Source organism: Equus asinus, chromosome 7, assembly GCF_041296235.1.
Source record: "Equus asinus isolate D_3611 breed Donkey chromosome 7, EquAss-T2T_v2, whole genome shotgun sequence".
Taxonomy (NCBI): domain Eukaryota; kingdom Metazoa; phylum Chordata; class Mammalia; order Perissodactyla; family Equidae; genus Equus; species Equus asinus.
In genome coordinates, this window is record NC_091796.1 from 95,779,956 (window position 1) to 95,804,602 (window position 24,647).

General features: G+C 46.5%; 1 protein-coding gene and 1 long non-coding RNA gene across 11 annotated transcripts in view; one reads left to right on the forward strand and one right to left on the reverse strand.

The window, feature by feature from the left end:
* The window catches only part of LOC139045722 (uncharacterized), an 84,675-nt gene extending 60,034 nt beyond the window's left edge, over positions 1–24,641 (forward strand). The window contains exons 2-3 of the long non-coding RNA XR_011504735.1: positions 3–14,361; positions 15,674–24,641. This is a non-coding gene — a long non-coding RNA (uncharacterized lncRNA). The remainder of the gene's footprint in view (positions 1–2; positions 14,362–15,673) is intronic.
* The window catches only part of FOXN3 (forkhead box N3), a 396,443-nt gene that overhangs the window by 202,777 nt on the left and 169,019 nt on the right, over positions 1–24,647 (reverse strand). The window lies entirely within an intron of this gene.

The following is a 24,647-nucleotide window of genomic DNA, read 5'->3' on the forward strand; positions in this document are numbered from 1 at the left end:
AGCTCCCACAAGAGAGGGAGAAGAAAGCAAAGGAGAAAGAGAACAAGACAAGAACTACTTAGACGACCGACGTGTAAAAACGCCTCTCTGAGAGCCATTCTCACAAAGACCCTCACTTTTATACGCTGAGAGAATCTGAGAATTGAAGTTCAGACCTACAAAGGCTTTAATATCCCACCAGTGAAGACTCGCTCCTCCGCCACTCTCCTCAGCTCAGCAAGTTCTTAATAGGGGGTCCACCTCAACCTCGATGCCCTCGCCGACAGCAAACAACTCAGGGAACGTGCTAGGGAACTGGGGTGGGTAGAAAATGGCACTCCCTGCCGAGGTGGAGGAGATCTAACTGTGTGGGGAAAATTAATCAGCCCAAAATTATTTTTTAATTGCTTCCTGTGCAACGTAGCACTTGCTAAGTGCCACTGGAGATCTAATACAAGGAATCGTTGCTGACATCAAGGAATTCATCCTCTGCTCCCTGGTGAAAACCAGGCGCCCTGGAGTCAGAGATACGGGGCCTCCCATCCGGGTCACTGTGTAGGGTCATTGCGTAAGGTCTTTGTGTAGGGTCACTGCATAAGGTCACAGAGGCACACACTGCACAACTCTAGGAGGCGCCATTTCACAAAGGCTACAACGTGAAGGTGAGGTTCTAATCCTGGCAGCGCCTGGCTGTGGGAACCTCAGCAAGTTACCTACCCAGTCTGCTGAGGTGGTGATGAGAACTGAGAGATCAGACACGCGAGGTTACACGAGAAAGTGCCCGGCACATAATGAGTGCTCAGTGAACACTCATTATTCAATTAGTGAGAAAGCCAACTGTACTAGTCGGCTCGGGCTGCCTTAACGAAATACCACACACTGCAGGACTTACACAGAAATGTATTTCTCATAGTTCTGGAGACGACAAGGCCACGATCGACGTGCTGCCTGACTCACTTCCTGGGGAGGCCTCTGTTTCTGCCTCACAGAAGGCCACTTTCTGGCTGTGTCCTCACAGGGCCACTGAGGAATCTCTCTCTACCTCTTCCTATAAAGCCACCAATCCTATGGGATTAGGACCTCACCCTTATGACCTCATTTAAGGCAACCTCAATTACCTCCTAAAAGCTCTAACTCCAAATACAGTCACATAGGGTGTTGGGACCTCAACATATGAATTTTAGGGGCACAATTCAGTCCACAGCAACAGCACAGGGGAAATGACCATCAGTATGATACTGACTGAGTGTCTACTATATACCAGGAGTAGGGCCATCATTATATCACTTAATCTTTAAACAACCATATGAGAAAGGCATCATTATTCTCACATCACAGATGAGGACATGAAGCTCATTGAGAGTACTTACCTTGCTGAAGGACACACAGCCAGCAAATGGTGAAACAGAGACTCAGGCTTCAGTCTCTGACCCCGACCTCACACTCCTAAAAGTCACCTGCCCTGCTCCTCATTTCATTAGATGACAGACTTTCTAATAAAGTGTATTATAAACTGCACAGACAGACTATAAACGCCCAGGGCCAGAGAGAGAGATTAATAAGATCAGGAATAGGTTCCATTAAGGAGATGGACTTTGAGCTCTTAGCAAATAGCTGGGTTGGGGTGTACAGAAGGGAGGAGGAAGTGGGGTCCAGGCAACAACAGCATGAATGGACCATGCCTGGCAGGTTTTGTAGAGTGGGCAGGGACCCACCTGTCCCCAGTGGTGGGCGCATGTGGAGAAGCAATGTGAAGTAAAGATAGCTTAATGGGTGATGACAGACTCTGAAGGGTCTGGAAAGTCAGGGTGGAGATGGGAACTTATTTCCATGGGTGGCAGCAACCAACGAGGACACCTGAGCAGAGGATACATTGGTGACAGTGCTCGGACTACAGGTGACAGAGCCTGGAGATGGGAAAAGCTGCAGCTGAAACCCAGGGATGGAGGGGGTGGGGCCATGAGCAATGTGTGGGACCTGCTGGGCGTGGTCCAGAGGGCCAGGTGCTGGGCTCTGCTCTTCCTGAGTTCTCAGGAAACCAGGGAGAGGAATCAAAGACAACTAACTGTCAGGTCAGTGCCTCAGGGATGGAACAATGGGTGTGCCATTCCAACAGAACTTCAGGAGCCTCCTGTGCAAGGCACTGTCCTGCATCTGGAGAAGGAGACAGACGGTAACCAAGAAACAAACAAATGTATAACTACACCCGGGGCTAAGTGCCTGTGGAGGAAAAGTCCTGATGAGCCTAGCAGGGGGGCTTAAGGAAGATCTCTCCAAAGAGGTGTCGTCGCTGAAGCTGGAGCCTGATAGACGAGAAGGTGCTAGTTTGGGTGAGAACCAGGAAAATAAAAAAATGAGATGTCTAAGAGGCCAACAGCAGAGCCTTTGAGGGGGCAAGATGTGATGAAACTGGATGGATTCCAGGTGTCAGAGAGTACGGCTCTAAGGCTGGCTCACCAGTACCAGGAGAGCACCGGCCCCAAATGGCTCTGTGACACCAGGCGGCATCCACAAAGGGAGACTGGAGAAATGGGAGAGTCCAAAGTCAGGAGATCCAGAAAGAAAATCCTGGGAAACTGGACATGTGCGGCACTGGGCGAGGAATTAGGGTGACTCAGGAACCACCAGGAGAGTGGACCTCGAGGATGTCCTGCTATTATGAAAAGGAAACATTTATCCGGAAAGCCTCCAGTGGGCAGAACTGCAGCCCGTGGGAAACCTGCAGGAGATCTGTTTGGGCTGCACAGGCAATTCTTTTTATTCCATCTGTGATGCTTTCCTGAAAATGGGTCTACAAGTAAAATACAGGAGAGTCAAAAAACTTACATGCTACAACGGACACCTCACAAATATAAAGGAGTGTTCCCTCCCAGAGTGCTTAAAACAAAAAAAAACAGAAAAGAAAGTCTATAACATTCTGAATATACCTAACCTTTCGGACTCGAGCATCCACAATTCTTCCGCAGCACGTCACACACGCCCTGTCATTTTCTTCTGTCCCATCACAGCCATGGACTCCCACAGTTACCCAAACAAGACCCGAGATTCACACCAAACGATTTCCATCTCTTTTTCACTGGATGTGTTTGGAGAATGATGCTCTTCATAATCTTATTATTAACCTTTTTAATTTATCATTTTCATTTTTATAAAACAAGGGCAGAACACATAATCCAAATGATTGCACAAAAAACTGTGCTAGAAGGAAGATAAAGATGGAAAAGCTGTAGAAACTCATGTGTTGGCTGGCAGGCCGGGTGGAATGGCTACAAGCGTTTACTGGACGAGGATGTACAGAAGGCAAATTCGGCACACAAAGGGCAGTCTGGAGGAGTCCACCCACGACATCAGCAAGCCAACCATGGAGGTCTCGCAGAATTGACCCAGACTGGTCATGGCTACAGAGGGGACTCCTTTGGCACAAGGCAGGGGGTTACATTTAAAGAATAATGAGGTTCCAACTACACAATTTTATGAAATAAAGACTTTTTTTTCAGTTTTGTAAACCACAAAAAAATCTGCACTGGGAATGTTTTTGGCCATATGTTTCAACAGCAATATATATATATATGTTTTAAAAATAAGGAAAACTGTTACTTTAAGAAAATGATAAAGCCGTGAAATCCACTAATATATTTTTCAATCAGGAGACTATGTTCGGGGATTTTCTCTAAGCTGCTTTTTTTTTTTTAAAGAGGAAATCCCAACCCACAGAGCAGACAATTTGCTTTTTCTTCAAACTGACAAGCAGTATCATTTTGTACTGGATACTAGACAATTCTTGTTATTGAATGTGCCTTTATTCTAGGGGGGAAAAGCCTAGCAAAATAAAATACAAGGTATTACAGAAAATAAAAAATGGCGCCAGGAAGCTCCAAAGTAATTGAATCCACTCATCTGACCCAAATCTCCAGAAACCCTTCTGAAGCCCCCGCCAGACCCTGGTGATGCTGGGAGACAGGCCACTGCTGAGGCCCTCATAGATATGAGGGTTGACTCGCTCAAAGGCAGAGTCCACAGTGACATTAGTCCAGTTCTCAAGAATGTCTGCCCTATCACTTAGGAAAGAACGGCACCGATGAAAGAAAAGCTCAAAACTTCGGACAGGATGAGCTGAAAACAGTGTCAGTAGGCGATATCTCCAGAAAGTTCTCTTTCCAGCTGCTAAGCTGAACCGTGGATGCAGCCCGCCACAGTCCAGAGGCGAAGAAGACGGGCGTGAGGAACTGGGGCCACTTAAGGAGGGTGAAAACTCTGGGGGAGAGAATCACCTTGACCAGAAGGAGCAGCAGCCCGACCGCCCATCGTCAGCTCTAGACCGACCTGGGCTCTCAAGGGTGGCGAGTGACTCCTCCTCCTCGAAAAGCAGCCCAGGTTAAAGGCCACGACTGTGGCTCAGAAATAAAAAGCTGTCAGACTGGGCAAATTGAAGACACACTCGACAAAAGTGCGTTCAGATGCTCAGTAAAGCTGAGGTCATACAAACACTGAGTCATCGTGAACAAAGCAGCCAATACGTTAAGAACTCTCATCCAGCCAGTTTCTCGGCCTCCATACCAAGAACTCATCTGACGTGAGCATCTGTAGTTGTGCAAACCAAGTCTCATGATTTCAGGTTTCAATCAAAAGGATTTTCCGCTGAAGGACATACTCCCAACAAGAGTCACTCCTCCCAAGTTCGAGGTTCAGACAGGCCCTGAGTAAGAAACGGCGGGCAGGTATGGCGCCTATAGTTGCGCCAACTCACGCTGACCTCCAGGCAGCAAGAACCGCCTTATGGGTTCAATGCATCTAAGATCCTGCCACGGGCAAGGAGGGTCCGCCTGAGAAGATGCCTGGGGGGCAGGAAGCAGCCCAGGATGCGGGCTTAGCACTAGCAGTTTGGGGAGAGCACTGAGCCAGGCCCATAACCACCTCAACTCAAAGGAGGGAGTGGTGGACCAAGAAAGTCAATGCCTTAAAGGAAGGGAGACTTCTGAAGAAGAAGTCGAGTTCTGAGAGGGTGAGGTGAGTGTCAGGAGGGTAAAACAGGCTGCCACCTAAAAAGCTAAGCCTTCCTCCTGCTCCATCACCCCCTACCACCTTCACCTAGTGGAAACAATGGAAGAGCCTTTTATAAAATGCTTTCATTTAAAGAAGGGAGGAGAGAGAGAGGAAGAAGAAAAGGAACACACTGGCACTGAGAACAAATCATTTCTGATAAAGAAAAGAAAGCTTAGGGCAGGCCCCGTGGCCGAGTGGCTAAGTTCGCACGCTCCACTTTGGCATCCAGGGTTTCGGTGGTTCGGATCCTGGGCATGGATATGGCACCGCTCATCAACCATGCTGAGGCAGCATCCCACATGCCACAACTAGAAGGACCCACAACTAAAAATACACAACTATGTACCGGAGGGCTTTGGGGAGAAAAAGGAAAAATAAAAAAATCTTTAAAAACAAGAAAAAGGAAAGATAAGAAAGTTCAAGGGCACGACATTAAATAAGCAACAGTCCCAGAATAATGAATCCCCATTGGTTTGTGCCACGGTGCTCTCCGCTCACAATTTGTGGCGCAAATATAACCAGAACCCTATAAATTCTCCCTACTTTGTTATTGAGGTCCACGGTCTCCTCATTCGCTATCAAAAAGTGAAGAGGAGGGGCCAGCGTGGTGGCGCAGCAGTTAACTTCGCACGTTCCGCTTCTCGGCAGCCCGGGGTTTGCCGGTTCGGATCCTGGGTGCGGATATGGCACTATTTGGCAAAAGCCATGCTGTGGCAGGCGTCCCACGTATAAAGTAGAGGAAGATGGGCACGGATGTTAGCTCAGGGCCAGTCTTCCTCAGCAAAAAGAGGAGGATTGGCAACAGTTAGCTCAGGGCTAATCTTCCTCAAAAAAAAAAAAAAAAAGTAAAGAGGAAAACAAACAATTTGCCCCCTAATTTGGCTTCTTTTTCTTTAACGTGAACGAGGGCAGATTTCAAATGTATTTGAACAGGCAGTGTGAGGAGTAGAAGTTCTAAGCTCAGGAGATGTGGGTTCTGGATCCTTGCAGCCAGCAGCCGTCACTGAGTGGCCACCAGCACCTGTCTAGCCCTCAGCTCCCTCCTCTGTAACAGGACACATTCCCCCTGCATAGTTCCTCAGTACCTTTGGTTTGGTTTGACTCTTAAAGTCTTGGCGTTGGCAGAAACTCACTGCAACTTCTTTTTGCTGCTGTCTTAGTTTCCAAGGACTGCTGTAACAAAGTGCTCTAAACTAGGATGGACCAAAACAATAGAAATTCTCTCACAGTTCTGGCTTGAAGTCCAAAATCCATGTGTCAGCAGAGCTAGTTCTTTCTGGAAGTTCTGAAAGAGAATGTGTTCCAAGCCTCTCTCCTGGTTTCTGGTGGCTGCTGGCAATCCTTGAGCTTCTTGGCTTGCAGACACTTCACTCCAACCGCTGCCTCCAGCTTCACCCGGTGTTCTTCCCTGTGTCTGTGTGTCTCTTCTCTTCTTCTTATATGGACACCAGTTATACTGGGTTGAGGCCCAGCCTAACTCAGCACATCTTCATCTTAACTTGACTACATCTACAAAGACCTTATTTCCAAATAAGGTCACAGTCACAGGTACAGAGGGCTGGGACTTCAACATCCCTTTGTGAAGGAGACAACCCACAACGCTTCTTAGACAGGCGGACGCAGGGCACCACGAGAAATCCAACGACGACACCACGTCCATAAGCTGCCATTCTGAATAGATTATCTGAAAACCTCCACAGCTTTCTCCAAATTGCTGAGGGTAAACATTGCTCTCCATTAGCCATGGCCAGGTGACAGCCATGAAGAGCTCCCCACCAAACCCACACACCTCAGCATCAGGGTAAACAAATGGCACACGTGTGCAAACCAAACATTTGACACAGAGGGAAAAAAAGACCAACTGGGATTACATCTCATAAAACCTAACCACTGCTAAAAAATAACCATCTGGCAATAAAGCACGCCTGCACAGATGGCAGGCTTGACCAGAGTGAGGCAGAAGAGATCCAGGGATGGCGACAGAGGGGCAAAAGTGAAGAGAAAGCCCAGAGGTACGACTTGTCTTAAGCAGGAACTTAGGGAGGAAAGATGAGGAGGATCACAGGAGCCCCACTCAGCCTCTGAGTTCAGAATGTTCAAGAAGGGGACATCATCACCAAGAGAAATGCACACAGAGAAAGAAACCAAGAGCCCACTGAGGACATGCCTAGCCCAAGAGATCTGACCAGGTACACACGTGTGTCAAGGGTGCCCACGTGGCCATGCACACACCTAGAACCCCATTTCCGAAGGAACAGGATACGTGGAACTACCATTCTCCAATCCAGGGATCCCGTGAGCACTGAGGAAGTGTGCAGAAGAGCCGGCTCCCAACCGCTGACTGTGAGACACAAGCAAGAAGCCAGAGGGCCCCAGGGAGACACAAAATCCAACTTCAGCCCACCTAGTGACTTTCCCACTATGCAGCTTCACGGAGTTTTAATGATGGCACAGCAAAGGGCTTGCCGATCACACACAACCTAGTCCTGTTGTCCCCAAATGGAAAAGGGTCTCCTGCAGAGTTAGCATTGTGAGGACAGGGCTTCATGCTGACACGTCCCCAAAGCCTTTTGGAAATCACACATTGATGCTCAACGTTGCTGTGTAAACTCCCACATCCAGCCCCTGTGCTTTGGGAAAAGACGTCCTTAGCACACCATGTTGACAGTGGTGATCTGACGCTCGTCAGAACCTGAGACTGGCAGCCATCCCAAAAGCACGGAGTAGGGAGCATACTAACAGTGTAGTCCTCTGTGGTGAGTAGTTTGGGAACTGTGGATCTAGGCCAACTCAGCTTATAGATGAATTACTGAACAAACACATTGGATAAACACAGTGGGCTCACAAGAGAAAGTTTATTGAACTGAATGGAGAAATCTGAGTGGCAGAGAGAGGCAGGAATTTGCCCAAGGTCACAGAGTTGGCTAGTGACCAGGTTAGCTCTAGAACCCAGAGCCCCTAACACCAAGTTCAGCGCTCTGTGCACCACCCAAGCTTTCACTCTATTAACCCTCTCTGTGCAACAGATAGCTTGTTCGTCAACTCATACAGAAACCAAGAGGCAGTCACCCCCTCCCCTGCCTCCCACAGCACTTCGTATAGATGACATATGCCACGTTGTGCAACTACTTTCTTTTTTAAAGATTGGCACCTGAGCTAACATCTGTCGCCAATCTTCTTTTTTTCTCCTTCCTCTCCTCAAAGCCCCCTCAGTACCTAGTTGTATATTCTAGTTTGCAGGTCCTTCTGGCTCTGCTATGTGGGACACCACCTCAGCATGGCCTGATGAGCCGTGCCATGTCTGCGCGTGGGATCTGAACCAGCAAAACCCCAGGCCACCAAAACACAGCATGTGAACTTAACCACTCAGCCACAGGGCCAGCCCCTGTGCAACCACTTTATATGATGACTTCTCCCACCAGACTAGAATCATCCAGATGCCTAGTACAAAGCCTGATTATAAGCATGAAATCAATATTTGCTGAATAAATGAGTTATGAGAAAGTTTTGGGCGCCATACAGGCCTGGTATCATTACTTTATTACTTATCCATATTATTTCAGAGAAACAACGCTTCTTCAATATAAACTGATCTCTAAGGATGGGGGGGGGGACCGTGAAAATAAGGCAAAGAACCAGAGATAATGAATGTAGAGTTAATCAAGACAGATACTTAAGTAAAAGCCTTCCAACAGTCCTCCGATTACGCGTGTCATTGCTTCTGGTCAGTCTGCATTCTCTACACATAACATCCATGCTAACAAATGGGATCGGGTCCTTTGCTCACCAGGAAGGATCTGTGTGGATTGCATAGATGGCTATAATACCAAGCAGCAGGTACCTCAAACTAGCGTCCACAGACTCATTCAAAGACTAAAATTCAAGGACATTCTGAGTAATTAATGAAGTAAAAATCTGATAGGTTTAAGCCTATTTTCAAAGGTCGCAAAGTGAAATTAAAACATTTAGTATATACCAGTGACTCGAAATAACACACATGAAGGAAAATGAATCCCACGTAAGTGGCACAACTTCATGGCCATTTCCAATTACTCAGAGTCCTTGAAGAACAAGTGACGCAATGAGATGACGCAGAGAAAAGAGCATCAGACCAAGAGGCAGCAGACCGGGGTCTCCACCCAGAGACATGGGTTTTCAGCAGGTCGCCTGCAATATCTGGACCTCAGATTCTTCATCTATAAGCCTATAACCATCTTCCAAGATCCCAGGGAAGAAACCCCTATCAAAGAATTATAGGGAACACCATCAGCAAATAACATCTGTGCTCGAGATCACTTTAACAGAAGTGACAGACTATGAGGTGTTACCTACAACTAAGCAAATTTCACAGGGCAGGAGTCAGTTCTCCCCTGTCACTTGAACCACATCTTGGTCCACCAACTGTAAAACACTCCTTGGTCAGCACCTTCAGTGCTAAGACTTTGGTTTCCTCTCTTCCTTTTGTTAACTCTTGATAACAGGGTGGCAATGACGGCAACAACAGGAAGCAAGGTGGCTGTTGGCCACTGAAGGTAGATAGAGGCAGCTGTCTGGGCAAAGCCAGTGTTATACTGGATTGAAAGAACTAGGAAGCAGTGCTCTTCCTAATTAGAGAAAGCTACTCACACAGGGTACACAAACTTTAGTAACAGTAAATAGTCAAGTGCTCCAAAAACGCTGAACCTCAGTTTATCATAAAATACGTGAATTGGTGGCTCATGGCTTGTCCATTCTCTTATAAGGTATTTCAAGAGTATCTACCATTATGCCAGAAAACATGCTGGTCCCAGGGGATGCAAAAATGGCTACCATGTGGTCCCTACCCTCCATCTCAGGGTGGGGAGGGGAGTAAAGGAAGACAGCGGCAGGGACAGATACTAAGGAGGTAAGTGCACAACAAAACAAGGGCTATAAAATAATGGGCAACATGAGGAACAAAAACTAAAATAGGAAGGGACGTTTTGGGGAAGGTTTTGCAGAAGTGCAGGTCAGCTGGATCTTCCAACGTGAGAATGCAGTGTCCAGAGGAGAAAAGGTGAGGAAGAACATTCTAGGCAGAGGGAACAGCATATGCGAGTGAAAGTCAGCACGAGAGCATACGGCCTTTTGCAGGAACAGGGAGTCCTGGGACATGGCAGAAGGACTAGAACATCAAAATAATGACAGGAGAAAAGGATGAAAAGAGAAGGCAGCTTCCTTTAAATGGTCGAGGAGAAGAAACGGGAAGGGGCAGGAGCAAAGATCAAGACGAGATTTAAGAGACACATCAAGCAAATGTCATCTGTGGACCTTCTCTGGATTCTAACTTGAACAAAGTACTGCTGATTTTTTTTTTTAACAATCAGATAAATTCTAAAACAGACTGCATTTTGGATGATAGTAGACTAGAATCATGGTTAATTTATTTTTAGGAGTGACAATGGTTTTGTGGTTGTGTGTGTGTGAGAGTTCTTATGTCTTAGAGATATATTCTGTAATATTTGCACATACAATGATACAATACCTAGGATTTGCTTTAAAATAATCCAGCAAGTGGGGTGACAAGGAGCAGGGGGACATAAGATGAAACAAGATGGGTGACATGTTAATGGTACATCTTATGTGTGGACTCCCATGATGGCTACACTGTACATTATAGTCCATTATACAACAGTATTGAAATCTTCCACAATAAAAATCCTAAGTAAGGCAGACCTAACAAGCCCTGCAGAGGGGTGTGAACTTGATCCTCTAAGCCTTGCTTCTCAAATTTCAGCATAAGAAGAATCCTTTTGGGGACCTTGCTTAAACGTAGATGCCCCGGTAGCAACCCCCAGAAATTTTCAATCAGTAAGTGTGGGCTAAGGCCCAGAAATGTGCATTTCTTTCTTTCTTTTTTTTCTTCTTCTCCCCAAAGCCCGCTGGTACATAGCTGTATATTCTAGTTGTGCGTGCCTCTGGTTGTGGCATGTGGGATGCTGCCTCAACATGACTTGATGAGCGGTGCCATGTCCGCGCCCAGGATCCGAACCGGCGAAACCCTGGGCCGCCGAAGTGGAGCGCACCAACTTAACCACTCGACCACGGGGCCGGCCCCTGCATTTCTAATAAACACCCTTGATTACTCCGAAGCTGGTGGTCAGAGCCACACTGTGAGACAAACCACTCCAGGTAATAGGAACCACAGAAGGGCTGTGACAAAACGGGTGTATGTACTAAATGAGCCCTCGGCGGCCCTGTATTAGCTGGACTCGAGGGGAGATGGTAAAGTGGAAAGAGGAAGGGTGAAGATGCCAGCACACAATGAAGATCAGTGGCAGTGGGGTTAGAGAGGAAAGGACAGCCGGGGAGACATTTAGAAGGCAGAATCAAGGGCCTTTTTGCAACTGACTGGGTACAGAGTTGAAGAAAAGGGAAGCATGAGGGATGACCCCATTATCCCCCAAGGACCAGGTCTTACACCTCTTTGGGTCCCCACAGTACCCTAGCCCAATGCCCTCCACACTTCAAGAACTCGGCATGGCTGACGAACAAAGGAACAAATAAAGTCACCTACTTGACCCCGTTTCTTGCAGAACAAATGTTTAACGTTACTGTGTTTACCTACAATGCCAAAGGGAAAAAGATGTTGCCATCTGAAACAGGAAAAACCCACCCCAACACCAAAAAATGACCAAATCCAAAGGGCAGTGCCAGGGGGATGGGCCACTCATTTCATGCGTGTGAACTCCAGAGTGATCAACATATTAACAGGGTGGTGGCACCAACCAATAAAAACAATGGTCAATGAAAACAAGACCCATTCAAAAGCAATAAGAGCAAAACACTTACAACGAACGATGAGCTGCAGAATGTTTTTTTGTTTGTTTGTTTGTTGGTATACAAATCTGGTCCAAGTTGGTTAAACGTATGGAAAATCAATCATGCAGTGACAGCTGTGGCCTTTTTCTCCATAAATTTCTGGGCAGCAGGGAGTTGTGCTGTGCAGAACAGAGGTGCTCAAAAACCCTCCAAGACATCAGCAGGATCACTTGCCTCCTGCTTTGTATCTGTGTGTGTGTCGTGCCTACACTCAGAAATGCCTAAGGGCTCCCCACCACCTTCAGAGCACAGTCCAGACTCCTCGGCGTGGCACTCAAGACCCCAGAGCCCAGCTCAATCGACCTTCCCAAATCTTTTCCCCTGTCTCACAGGGGCCCTCTACTTCAGCCAACTGGGGTCAAGGAAAAGCAAGGAAGTCCCAGATCTTGGTTCAATATCTGGCCATGTCACCTTAGCAAGCCACTGAATTTCTCTGAGCCTCAGTTTGCCCACCTGTACAAAGAACATAAGATCTACTTTACATTCTTTGGGAAGCTGTTAAGATCATGGACACAAATGCCACACACGATTCTAAACAGCCCCCAATGAGGACTGTGAAAACGTCAATTTCCATTTTCACACTAAGTCTTCCCCCATATGCATTCCCACCGCCGTGTCCAAGCTAACCCTGATGACCCAAATGACCTCCTCTCTCCCCGTACCAGCCCCCATCCTGGCCATCCTGAAGGATCCAGGAGATGAAATTCTGTCTCCTCTCCAGGATTCCTCCCCTGGTTCTGCTAATCCTTGGGGATCATTTTCTCCTCTGAATTTCCAAACCATGTGATCCTGGCCATTGGCCAACCCCTCAACAATTGGCAAATGCCACTTTTAACCTTCCTAGTCTCTTTTTATCTTTGCCCAGACTACTCCACCCAAGTTGTGCAATCTCTTTGTATCTCCAGTCCCCAGCATAATTACATTTTTTCCCCATGTTGAAAATCTCAGTGCGATGACATGGGCTGGTACACAATGGTGAGCAAGAACTATTACCCAACCCCTTGATCTTCAAAGTCAGGACAATTTGTGTTGGTGAGCTGACATTTATTCTTGTCTAGTTCGGGGGTCTAGAGTTCATAATTTTTGGTGATCTGCAACCCTGTGATTACAGGCAATTTGAGGGCTGCTGTCAGGAAGAAGTAGTCACCAAAGAAAAACCTTGCTAGTCTGGGAACCACCAGCCCCGAAACTATGGAAACGAAATGCAAGAGAGATGAAGTCATCACAGAGACGAGAAAGAAGCAGAAGGGGGCTGAGGACAGTCCCAGGGTGCTCTGGCATGTTAGTCTCCATCACCTGTGAGAGATGTTCACAGGGGACACAAAGGGAAGCAGAAAGTACAACATACTCAAAAGTTCCTTATTACTTTTATTTTATTATTCAAATGTTTTGGAAAGACCAAATGCTTTCCAGAAAATTTTTTGTTGCAGGCATGTTTCAAGCCCAAGCCCCACCCGAGATGAAGGGACAGTCCCAGCAGCCATCTTGACCCAGGGGACCATGCCCCAGTTTTGACCAGGGCTGAACATCTAATTCAGGAGGAACAAGTCTGTGTGTCTGGAACTAGGACAAAGACGCGCACAGAGATGATGGGGCCGACGTCGCTGGGCACTGGGGTCATCACATCACAGGCATTGGGGCCAACACTCCACCACATCAAGCCAATGGTGTGAGGAAGCAGAATCAAGAGCCACACAGAGGAAGGCAGGCTGCAAAGAGGCGACTCAAAGAGATCTCCAGAGAAAGGCAGGGCTGAGGGTCCATGTGGCGGCAGAGGGGCGGAGGGAGCGGTTCCGGTCACCGAGGGCCCGACATGTGCTTTGTTCCTCCTCCCACCGGTCCGTGGGAGTGATTATGTCCTTGGAACAAGCCCTCTTTTACTTAAGCCAACTGGGTGGCTTTCTTTTCCTTGCAACCAACTGTGGCCTGATACGACATTCTCCTTTAAGTGAAACTAAATAAATTCCACCAGGAGATCCCTCTTATAACCTATCTCAACTGACAGCAGCTACTTCTGTCTGATTTATTACCTCTGTAAGCCTTCCTTCTGGTGAGGGAGGGGACGCGATCTCTGTTAAAGCAGGACTGATTTTACCCTGGCAGGGCCAGTGTGCACAGCCCGACATTACAGCCCCTCCACGATGCATCTAAACTAGTCTGGTCAGCTTATCCGTTCCCTGAAAGCAGGGGAGCCACCACATCAGCAACTCCGTTGCTAAGGCAACTGCTTACTTTCCATATCAACTGCAAACTCGTTGCTATGGAGACACATATACAAGAAAAATTCCTCTCTCCAGCCAGGGAGCAGATGGCAGGGAACTCGCCGAAGTCATGGGTTAGGGGGCTTTACTAAATGGGATGTTTACTAGAGTGCATTTCTCTCATCATATCGGAGATACCACTGGCCCTGAGCACATTTAGAAGTTACGCCCTCATTACAAACAGGAAAGGTTTGTTCTCTGCCTGCAAAACTACAGGCAGTAACTACAATAACTACAGGTAAGTTATTTTTGAAATAATTCTGAGTTTCTCCCTCTAAATATAAACTTCTTCTGTTTTTATTTGCCATGCTGAATATACTCCAAAATCAATTCTCTAGTCAAACACTAAGGGATATATAATCTCCTACAAGAATTGAAAGCCAGGTGTGATGCCACCTCTTTCTGATGGAGAGGTAATCCAGAAGTTCTCTTTAGTCTTCCACTAAGCACTAATGCATCCCAGATTTCTATCTTTACTCTGACTTCTCTACTGAGCTTGAAACTCAAATATTAAACTTCCAACTTGATAGCTCCACTTAGATGTTCAAAAGCCATCTCAAATTTAAAATGGTCAAAACAGAATTTTTGCTCTAATCCCCATCCTACTTCCCAACCCAGATTTCCCATACACCTTCACCTCCAAACCCCAATCCTAATCTAAGGGAGCATCATGTCCACCATCTCTAACCTGCACCACTGGAACACTCCCAAACAGATGTTTCCCCCTTCTGTCCCTTTAAACATCTCATTCTCCCCTCTTTCATATACTTCCTGCAGGCCTTCTTTTTGTTCCTTGGACATTTCAAGCTGTTGCTACCTCAGGGCCTTTGCACTTGTTGTTCTTTCTGTCCCAGGTCTTTGCATGGCTGCAGCCCTCTTGCCATTCAAGGTATGTCTCAGTCAGGTCCTCTGGGAAGCCTCCCACCCCCCTCCCCACCCATCTTGAGTACATTATCCTGTTTTATATTCTTTATTGCATGAATCGCTATCTGATACGTTATCTATACGTCTCCATGTATAGATCTACTATTTAACATGTGCCTCTCCGCCATCCCGCCCTGTGGATGTCACAGGTCACCACCATATCCTCAGCACCCAGAACAGTGCCTGGCACTCCACAAATACGTGTGGCACAAACGAACCGCTGCTGAAAATGCTTCTAAAATGACTGAAGCTACTTCTTTTTGGAAATGCAGAGTCTAATTTTTACTTTGCAATGTAAGGCTTCTGCAGGGTCTCAGAGCCATGGCTATGAATGCCAGCTCTCACTTTACATGACTGCATCTCTGGAAGTTTCTAGAAGGAACTCAGCATTCCCTAAAGTATTCCAGGAGTACTTACTTTGACTCTGTACCCCAGCTCTGTGCCCCACTGCCTCTACTCCAATTCCAGGAGACTTTGGATATTTTTTCCTCCGCTATGGCAATGACTGGATCAGTGCTCACGTGACTTGGCCTTTTATTCCAAAAACAAAGTATGTCCAAATGTTCTGCTGGCTGTTTACTGTCTCACGACATTAGTTAAATCGCTTATTGGACCTGTCCCTACAGGAGCATAGGCCCAGCTTTCTATCAGGCACTTCATGGAGCTCCAATAACTGGAAGGCAATGCTGACCTGGACCCCACTGGGCCCAGAGGGGAATCCCACACACCCTGCGGGGACGAAAGGAAGAGAAGGAAGGGTAAGCGAGCGCCCCTCCCTCTGAGCAGCAGCACAGTCCCTCTGCCTGTATTTATTGGTCTCCTGCTGAGTTCACAAGCAAAGAGACTCACATAGCAACACATACGCACACACACAAATCAAAGACTTCATTCTGTTCTTGGAACTGCCTGGAACCTCAACACAGCAAACCATCCAGTTATTATTAAAAGAACGACTCTGCACTACTCTCTATCTTCGGCCATATACCTCCTTGCTTTTCTTCTTATCATACTTGGCACAGACCACATCTTCACCTCTATCAAGCTATTGCTTTTGAAGATATTAAATGCAATTTAACCAGAATATGCGGAAGCAAAACTTTAGTTAACTGGACTGTTTAAAGAAAATGGGTCAACATCTCCGCTTTACTTAAGTTACTGGAGCAATGTGAAATTTTCCCCTTAGCATCCCAGCTCCCCCACCAGCTCCTCATACTTATTTACATAACCTCCCCGATCACTCATCTCTCCTTCCTTTTCTCTGATACTGTTCCAACATACCCCTTGGGTCCAGCAACCTACATCTCCCGAGCATCTAGGCCTCTGTGGCAGAAAATCCTACGCTTGCTTAGTAACAGAACCAACATTTTATTTGGGAGTTTTTTTCCCAGCCTTCTTTGCAGCCAAGAGGGGTCATACGACCAGGCTCTAAGCAATAAAATGAAAGCACAGTATGGGGTTTCTGGAAAAGCTCCTTAAAATTGATACCTCAATGGAACCCCCTTTGTCTTTCCTTCCACGCCTCTTTCCTGCTTCCTAGAATGAGAACAACCTGGCTGATGCCATCTTGGACCATGAGAAGACTCTGAATGGAAACCAGCAGCGCACGAAGAACAGGAGAGCAGGAAGGCAGACGGAATGCGGGTCTCCGTCCAATTCTCCAAGACTCACTTTATGTGACCCAGCGATACACTTCTAGTTGTTTAATTCACTGTTATTTGGATTTTCTACAGTAACCAGTAAAACCTCATCCTAAGAAATCCATTCTTGGAGGTCTCATGCTCATTCCCACACCAGAAGAATGCTTTGTTAACAATTTATTCAAGCTCTCCCCCATAAGGAATATTCATAACTGGCCTGTTGCCATCTTTTCTCTCAGCTCCAAACGCCCCTTTGGGGAAGGGAAGTCTCCTCAAATAACACCGATCACTTATTGATCTGGAACGCTTCCTAAACCTGTAGTACTTTATTCTTTTTTATTTTTATTATGCCTCCTGTTTCCGTGGAATATCAGCTCCTAAAAGGCAACAACCCAATCTCACTTTTTATTTTAATCTTCGACATCACCAAATAATTCTACTGAATAAAGCAATAGGCAGAGGGCCCTGGAAGTCCTCAAAATTGTAGGTAATGAGATACTGATGGCCTACAAACAAGGAGGCATCCCGCAGGAACGACCTGAGGAAATTCCTACAGTCTGAAAACTTCAGGCCAGTATTGCAGCAAATGTGGCCAAAGGATGAATTCTTACAGGGCCAGTTATATGTAGCCATTTAGAGAAGCGGCAAGTAAGTGAAAAGCAACAAGGCGGGGAACAGAAATAAAACACTTAAAGGGGGCCATGAAACCCAAATCTGTAAAAAGACCTGTCTAATAAACAAACTGTCATCAAAACAAACATTATATTAGCCTTTAAAAATATATATTTTCATCTTCTTTTTCAAGTGCAAAAAACATCCATTGAGAAGGCAGTGGGATTTTCTACAAAGGCTAAAACTTGTTCCATCATCTTGCCAAAGCTTGAGAGCGTTAAGATGACCAAGGGCTCCATGAGAGAGTATGCATTAATCCTACAACCCACCACTCGTTGTGAAAGAAGCAAAACCCATGACTTTCAAGTAGGAGGTCAGTGGGCCAACTTCCTGTATTATTTACTGCAGAGAATTACCCTGCCGCTAAAGCGATTTCAAAGGGAAATCCCAAAGCCTCTGCAGCTCAACAGGCAAGGTTCTGAGAACAATTTCTTGCTGGTTGGATACTCGGGCAGCATATCAACGAAGAAGCATCTCATGGACCTACCCAGGTACCACGAAGCCCTCTCAAAGAGAACGCCACATTCCTGAACAGTTAATGGGGGGTGATGCTGGACAGATACGCCGAGGGGCCCCTCAGGTCCAGAAGAACCAAGCTTTCCAGAAGACTTGCAGAGCCTCAGCAAGGTCAGTAGGGGAGTCACTGCAGGGACTGGAAAAGCAGTGCATCCTTGAAACAGCAGAGCCAGAAAAGCAATGATGTGAGAAAGAGGAAACAGATAAATAAAAGGGAGAGAGAGGGGCCAGCCCGGTGGCGCAGCGGTGAAGGTCGCACACTCCGCTTCGGCGGCCCGGGGTTCACCAGTTTGGATCCCGGGTGCAGACCTACGCACAACTTGGCAAGGCATGCTGTGGCAGGCGTCCCGCATATAAAAAACAGAGGAAGATGGGCACGGATGTTAGCTCAGGGCCAGTCTTCCTCAGCAAAAAGAGGAGGATTGGCAGCAGATGTCAGCTCGGGGCTGATCTTCCTCAAAAAAAAAAAAAAGGGGCAGAGAGCCTGAAAGAAGGGCTTCTGCTGGTAAGGTCCACTGGCTGCAAGGAAAGTCTATGGATAGGGCTTACTGGACCGCAAATGCCTTCTAGGCTGTGGCCACAACACATCCAATTCTGTATCCTTTTAGGACATAGGATCGTAAGTATAGTAGGTACTGACCACAGCAGGTACTTTGAAAAGTTTGTTGAATGAATGAATGAGCAAACAATAAACAGCAGGCAAAAGCAAGCAACAGAAATGTCCCAAAGCCAAGGCATCCAACGCCTGGAAGAATCAGGACGGAGCAGCGTCTGGAAGGAGGAAATGGGCAGGATCAGTGGGGCAGCATGGCCAAGAGCGGTACATAGATTTCCGGGGATCACAGAAGATGCTGGTAAGAATCACTTCCTATTCCGGGGCCTGTGACGTGGGGTATGTTTAGTCCAGGCCCCTCAGAACCCTGGCAAAGTCTCACCCTTCTGAGGCCACACAGTCTACAGCACTGACAACAGAAAGCAGCCTGCTAGGCGGCGGGCAACAGTAAGAGCTGGGCTCCTGCTGCAGTGGTGGCAGCCCCCGCTCTGGGATGAACAGCGTCGGCACTTGTCCCAGAGACCACGGAAGAATCTTGTACACCTCATCACATTTTTGCATGTCCCACCACCCAACACTATCCTGAATTTTAGGAATTTACCCATCAGGACCCGACTGCAATAGTCTTTCAAAGAGCTTTAGTTATCCTCCCAAAATAAATAAATAAATAAGTCTTCTCTTCTTCCCCAAATGACCGTCAATTAAATACATCTGTCGACTAATGTCAACTGGGAAAGGGAAATGCTCTTGATTGTGTGTTTTTACCACCAAGAGGAGAGAATGAGAGGCAAGTGCGCATGTGGGGGTGCTGCCACAGAAGAGGGGCTGCCTCATTTTCAAAACTGCCTTTGAAAGAGAATCTCAGCCACCAGGACAGAAGAGCGAACATCAAGGGGGCCGGGAACCGGAGGGAGAACTTGTATAAACAGTGTCTATGCAGGGAGGAGGAGCTCTGAACTTGGACCAGATCTCAGTGGAGGGGCCTGGGAGGCAGAGGGCCTGGGACAGAGCCTGGAAACAGGAAGCTGAGGGCAGCAATATGCTTCATGCAAATACCACTGCTTCCCCTTTGCTGACAAAGACAGAATTTGGCCCCATCTCAACAGCACAAAAATATTCTCTATACACCTTTCTCTATCCTGCACCTCTACAGTAAATTCTAGGTTTATTTAGGTTATTTTAGTCCCCGATAACTCACGTTCATAAAATATTTTGATGAAGCACACAGAGATCACCTACAATAGCTTCTATACTGAGAAGGTGTAATCAAGCACCAGCGTTAAGAGCACACCCTTCAGAATTGGAGGGAATCCGGGTGAATTCCTGTTCCACCACTTACTAGCTGTGTAACCTCCAGCAAGTTACTTAACAACCCTGAACTTAACTCCTATCTATTTTAAGAAGGAAAATAACAGGATCCACCTCATAGGGTTGTAAAGAGGAAGAAATGGAATATTCCATAGGGAAAGCACAAAGAAGGTAGTCCCTATTATGCCCACTACTGTTGTTAGAAAATACCAGTGGATCTTTAGCATTCCTGGGTCAGAGGTCCCAGTAAGAATCTAAAAACTAAAATCTACTGAAAAAGGTCATTAAAGGGATATCCAACAAAAAGAATAAAAAAGATTCTAAAAACTAAACAAACAAAACCCTGGGATCCTCTAGGAAAATGCAATATGCATAGTCACGTGACATGGTCAATAACTTCAGCCTGTGTGCAGAGCCCGTGACACTCCAAGATGCCAAGTTAAGAAGCTCTGAGCAACTACAAACTCCTGCTTCTGGATGAGAAAAGTGAAGCCCAGGAGACCCAAGTAGCCCAGCTGGAAGCAGGTGTCCTGTCTTCCAAGCCAGTCCTCTTTCAACCATGACGAGCTGCCTATATTTATAAGCTAAAATTATATTGAAAGCTCTCAGCCCCGGATATAATAAACAAACTTTTGTACAGTGTTTCCTTTATATGACAGCAAAGTTTTTTGCTAAAGTGGCAAGAGGGGAAGTAAAGAAAAACCACAGAAATAGAAACACACATACCTGAACCATTGTAATACAGTCTATAAAAAAGAACTGCACTTCACTTCTCATTCACAAGTACTCAGGGAAGTTAGCTGGTGCTCATCTTATAGTCCTAACTAAGACCTGTATTTAGGAGGTGTAAAACTTAATCCCAGACTTTGAAACTCTATCTTGATTGATTCGGGCAAAGGTCCTCAAAAGATGAAACTGCAAGATGAAAGGCTCATGGGGAACTTTGCAGAGGAGGGAGCAGCCGACCCCACGTGAACCCACAGCTCAGTCTCAGGATCCATCCCCAGGAATGGGTCAACCGGGCTTCCTGATCTGAGAAGAGACAAGGCTGCCAAGAAAGTATTCTTGTGGGGAAAAAAGCCAGAAGGTGATCGAGCCTTTAGTGCTTACCTCCACCGCAGAGAAAATACAAGGGGACAGAGGAACAAGCTAAATGAAATCCCAGTGAAGCAGAGAGAATGTGGGCATTCCACAGCCCAATGGATGGGTCTCTTTATCAAGGAAGGGCATGAAAAAGCGGGGAGGGGTAGCTCTGCTGGGGATGAAAGCAGACTCAAGAAATCTAACAGCCAAATGCAGCATATATCCTACCATGGTTGGATAATTCAAACATTTTGTAAACCATCGGGGGTATCTAAATATGGACCTCATATTAGGTGATGCCAAAGAATCGCTCATTTTGTTAGGGGTGACCCCGGCAGAGTGGTTATGTAAGAAATTGTGACTTATTCTCAAGCACACCGAAATATGTTGGCATAAAATGACATGAGGTCTACGATTTGCTTCAAAATACTTAAGCAACAGCAAAACAAAAAAGAATGAATGAAATACGCAAGGCAATCCCTTGTCAACTACTGAATCTGGTCATGAGCAACGGCAGTGACGGGTATAAAGCAACATCATACTATTCTCTCAGCTGTGTATGTTCGAAATTTTCCATGATTAAAAAATTTTTTTGAAAACCTTTATCTTTTAAAGTCCTGTAAGAGATAAAACAGAAAAAAAGAGAGAGCTAAAACTTAAGCAAAATTGTCTATTCTCTCGACTTACTCATTCATGAGAATATGTTCTTGATGAAATCTCGGCATTGGAAAGAACCCAAAGGGCATCTAGTTCAGAGATTCTCAAATCTGGCTGCCAGTCAGAACCAACTATGAAGCTTATCAATTTTCCCCACCCACCTCAAACCTACTGAATCAGAATCTCCAGGGAGAGGCCGAGGAATGGTAATTGTTTATAAGTGCCATAGGTGATTCTGAAGCAGTCTAGCATGTTCCTTCTCCAACATCACAGGCAAGCAGTTGTCCAGCAGGTTTTGTGTTCCAGCCCCTCAGGGACAAGGATTACACAGGCTTCTGCATTCTCACAGTTATGTCAAGCTTAAAACTGTTCTACACTTTTAAAAGAATAAAAAGGGTGGGGGGTGGGGGCGGGTGGCTAACTCTGTGAATACAGCCTGCAAGGTTTCCACTCTCCCCTTCACCTGACACATTTCTCACCAACATCTGTTGCAGCTGAACCTCAGTGGGGGAGCCACAGCCAAACGAAATCCCCTGGGAAAAAACACATTTACCTGTCGAGCCGAAGGGGCATTCACCGGGCCAAGTGTCAGGGGGAATGCCTTCCCCTTTACTCAGCTAGTCAGTGTAGAAAGCTTCAAATCAATGGATCAGGGCCAGTGCTCTGGAAGTACTTGGAAGTACCTGGGAGTACCTGGGAGTCTATGCCTCTCAGCGCAGCCACCAGCTGGCCGGAGGGTAACCCAAGGAAAGAGGGGAAAAGGGGTAAGTTCACACTCCTCGCTTTGTTCTCACAGCATCACAAACACTGGAAACAAACTCCCAACCACAAAACTGACAGGCATTTGACCAAAAACACGTCAGTACAGGTCAGCATGGCTAGGAAGCCAGAACTCAACGTTTCATAAGATTAAAAATCTCCAGTCCTTAAAACCATTTTCTTTCAACAGGCGGTATCTGCAGAATGACACCCATCACCCCTGGAAAACATGACGCCCAGAGTCGGGGGATGGGGGTGGGCAAGGAGTAGATGGCGCTTTTCCCTCTGTGCCTTGATGCACACCATCCAACACCAGCTCGTCACTCCCAAGATTGATGAATAACCCTCCCAAGTCTCTCTGCACACTTTGGAGCGGCTCTTCTTTAACATCGCAGAGTGTGCATTTGCTAAATGGCTTTTATGCGCACTGGTGTTATGGCAGACAGGGAGATGAGGGCATGCAGAAACCTGCAGAATCGTTTCACACCAAACTAAAAGCGCTGTTTGTTGCTTTATCGGTGACAAGCGGCTTTGGGGGGACCTGAACAGCACTTTCTTCTCTAAATGCTAACCCTGGAACTGCTTTCCAAGACTTTCTCTTTCTCAAGGACCCACCTATACGGAAGCTTTTAATACCACAGACTTGGTTCTCTACAAGAGAGCAGCGAATATTCTCTGAGTTCAAGAAATGATCTTAAAACACTCAACAGAGCCAAGCCTGGAGGCTGGTCTCCAAAGGCCCATTCTGAGAGGTGGCAGCGAGGAGGAAGACTAGCAGACACCTGGGGACAACAGCAGTGCCCTTTGATTGTTACAGTTATGTAAAAATGAGCACCCGGGGAAGGAGGGGCCCAGAACACACTCACAAATATTTGCATTTACACATGGATCCAGGCCTCACCGCCCAGTGATCACAGGCAAAGCTCCGAAGTGCCCACATCTTTCCTCTTCCCAGGCAACACTCCTTAAACCCTGCATGCCCACTCCCCATCCTGAACACTAACTCCAGGCGAACAGTAGTTGCAGACAAACGTGTCCAGTAGCAGCAAGGAATAACAGGGGCCAGCCCAGTGGCGTAGTGGTTAAGTTCACGTGTTCTGCTTTGGAAGCCCAGGGTTCATGGGTTCAGATCCCAGGAGCAGACCTACACACGACTCAACAGGCCATGCTGTGGCAGCATCCCACATACAAAATACAGGAAGACTGGCACAGATGTTAGCTCAAGGTCACTCTTTCTCAAGCAAAAAGAGGAATACTGGCAACAGATGTTAACTCAGGGCCAATCTTCCTCACCAAAAGAAAAGAAAAGAAATAAGGTTTTGCCGCTTCCTATCCACATTCTTCCATGCCAAAAACAAGCAGAATTTTCTCAGGCTGAAGACTCTACCGGAAACAGAAACATGTTTCTGGGGAGAACAAAATTAAAGGCCCCAACCCTGCACAGCTGGTGACACAACAGTGTTCCTGAGCCCAAACCTGAACTTCAAAAGGGTGAAAGCAGACCGCCAGCTGCACACTGCAGCCTTATGAACACGAAAAACAAAGCTGGGAAAGATGGGCACACAAAAACTTTGTGGAGAGAACGTTTTCCGGCAAAGAGTTTGAATTGTGGCTACGTTACTTTTCAGAAGTCCAAGTTAGGTCACGATTCTGTTTTCGAGCTCAGTCTGATCTTATTTCTATTGGACCTATTCTATTCCTTATAGGAAAGGTAAAGCAAATTATTAAAACTCTTCTTTTAGCAGACCATGAAGCTCAAACCGAAGGCTTTACAGTGAAAATTCAATGTTTTTGAAGTCAGTCTCTAAAGGGAACCTTACTCTAATGTTTTCATAGTCAGGGAGTGTCAAAGTGGCCAAACACTTCTGTCTACACCTGATTTTAAGATTTACGTCTCCGCTGCTGGGTCACCCCCCAGTGTCCACTCCTGGCCATTTATCCTAGAATTCTGGAGAGGCTGCCTTTCTGCAACTTAATATTCAGAAAGAAAACAAACGCCATTTTTCTCTAGCCCTTGGCGGCAATTTTCCTCAAATATACGCACACACCTCACGGTTAATGGCTGCCCTTAAAATACAGACCTTTGTTTGTACTCCAGACCCCAAGTGACCCACCCACACTGAGGGGTGACACTAAACCGATCAAGTGTGCAAACGAGTTCTGTGATTATGTTCAGACACCACAATGGCCAACCCTGAAATCTACCCAAACACCAAAAACGGTATTTAACTAAGACACTTAGAGAAGGGGAGCTCTTTCCAATAATCTAAACGAATGAAATAAAATCAAATCAAATGATCCATTTATAAGTGCTACTTCAGTGTGGTGGACTTACATTCCTTAGCACTTTTTTTTTAATGGAGAAAAAACAAAAATTGAAACCAGAAAAACTTGAGTTCCAGACACAGAGGCTTA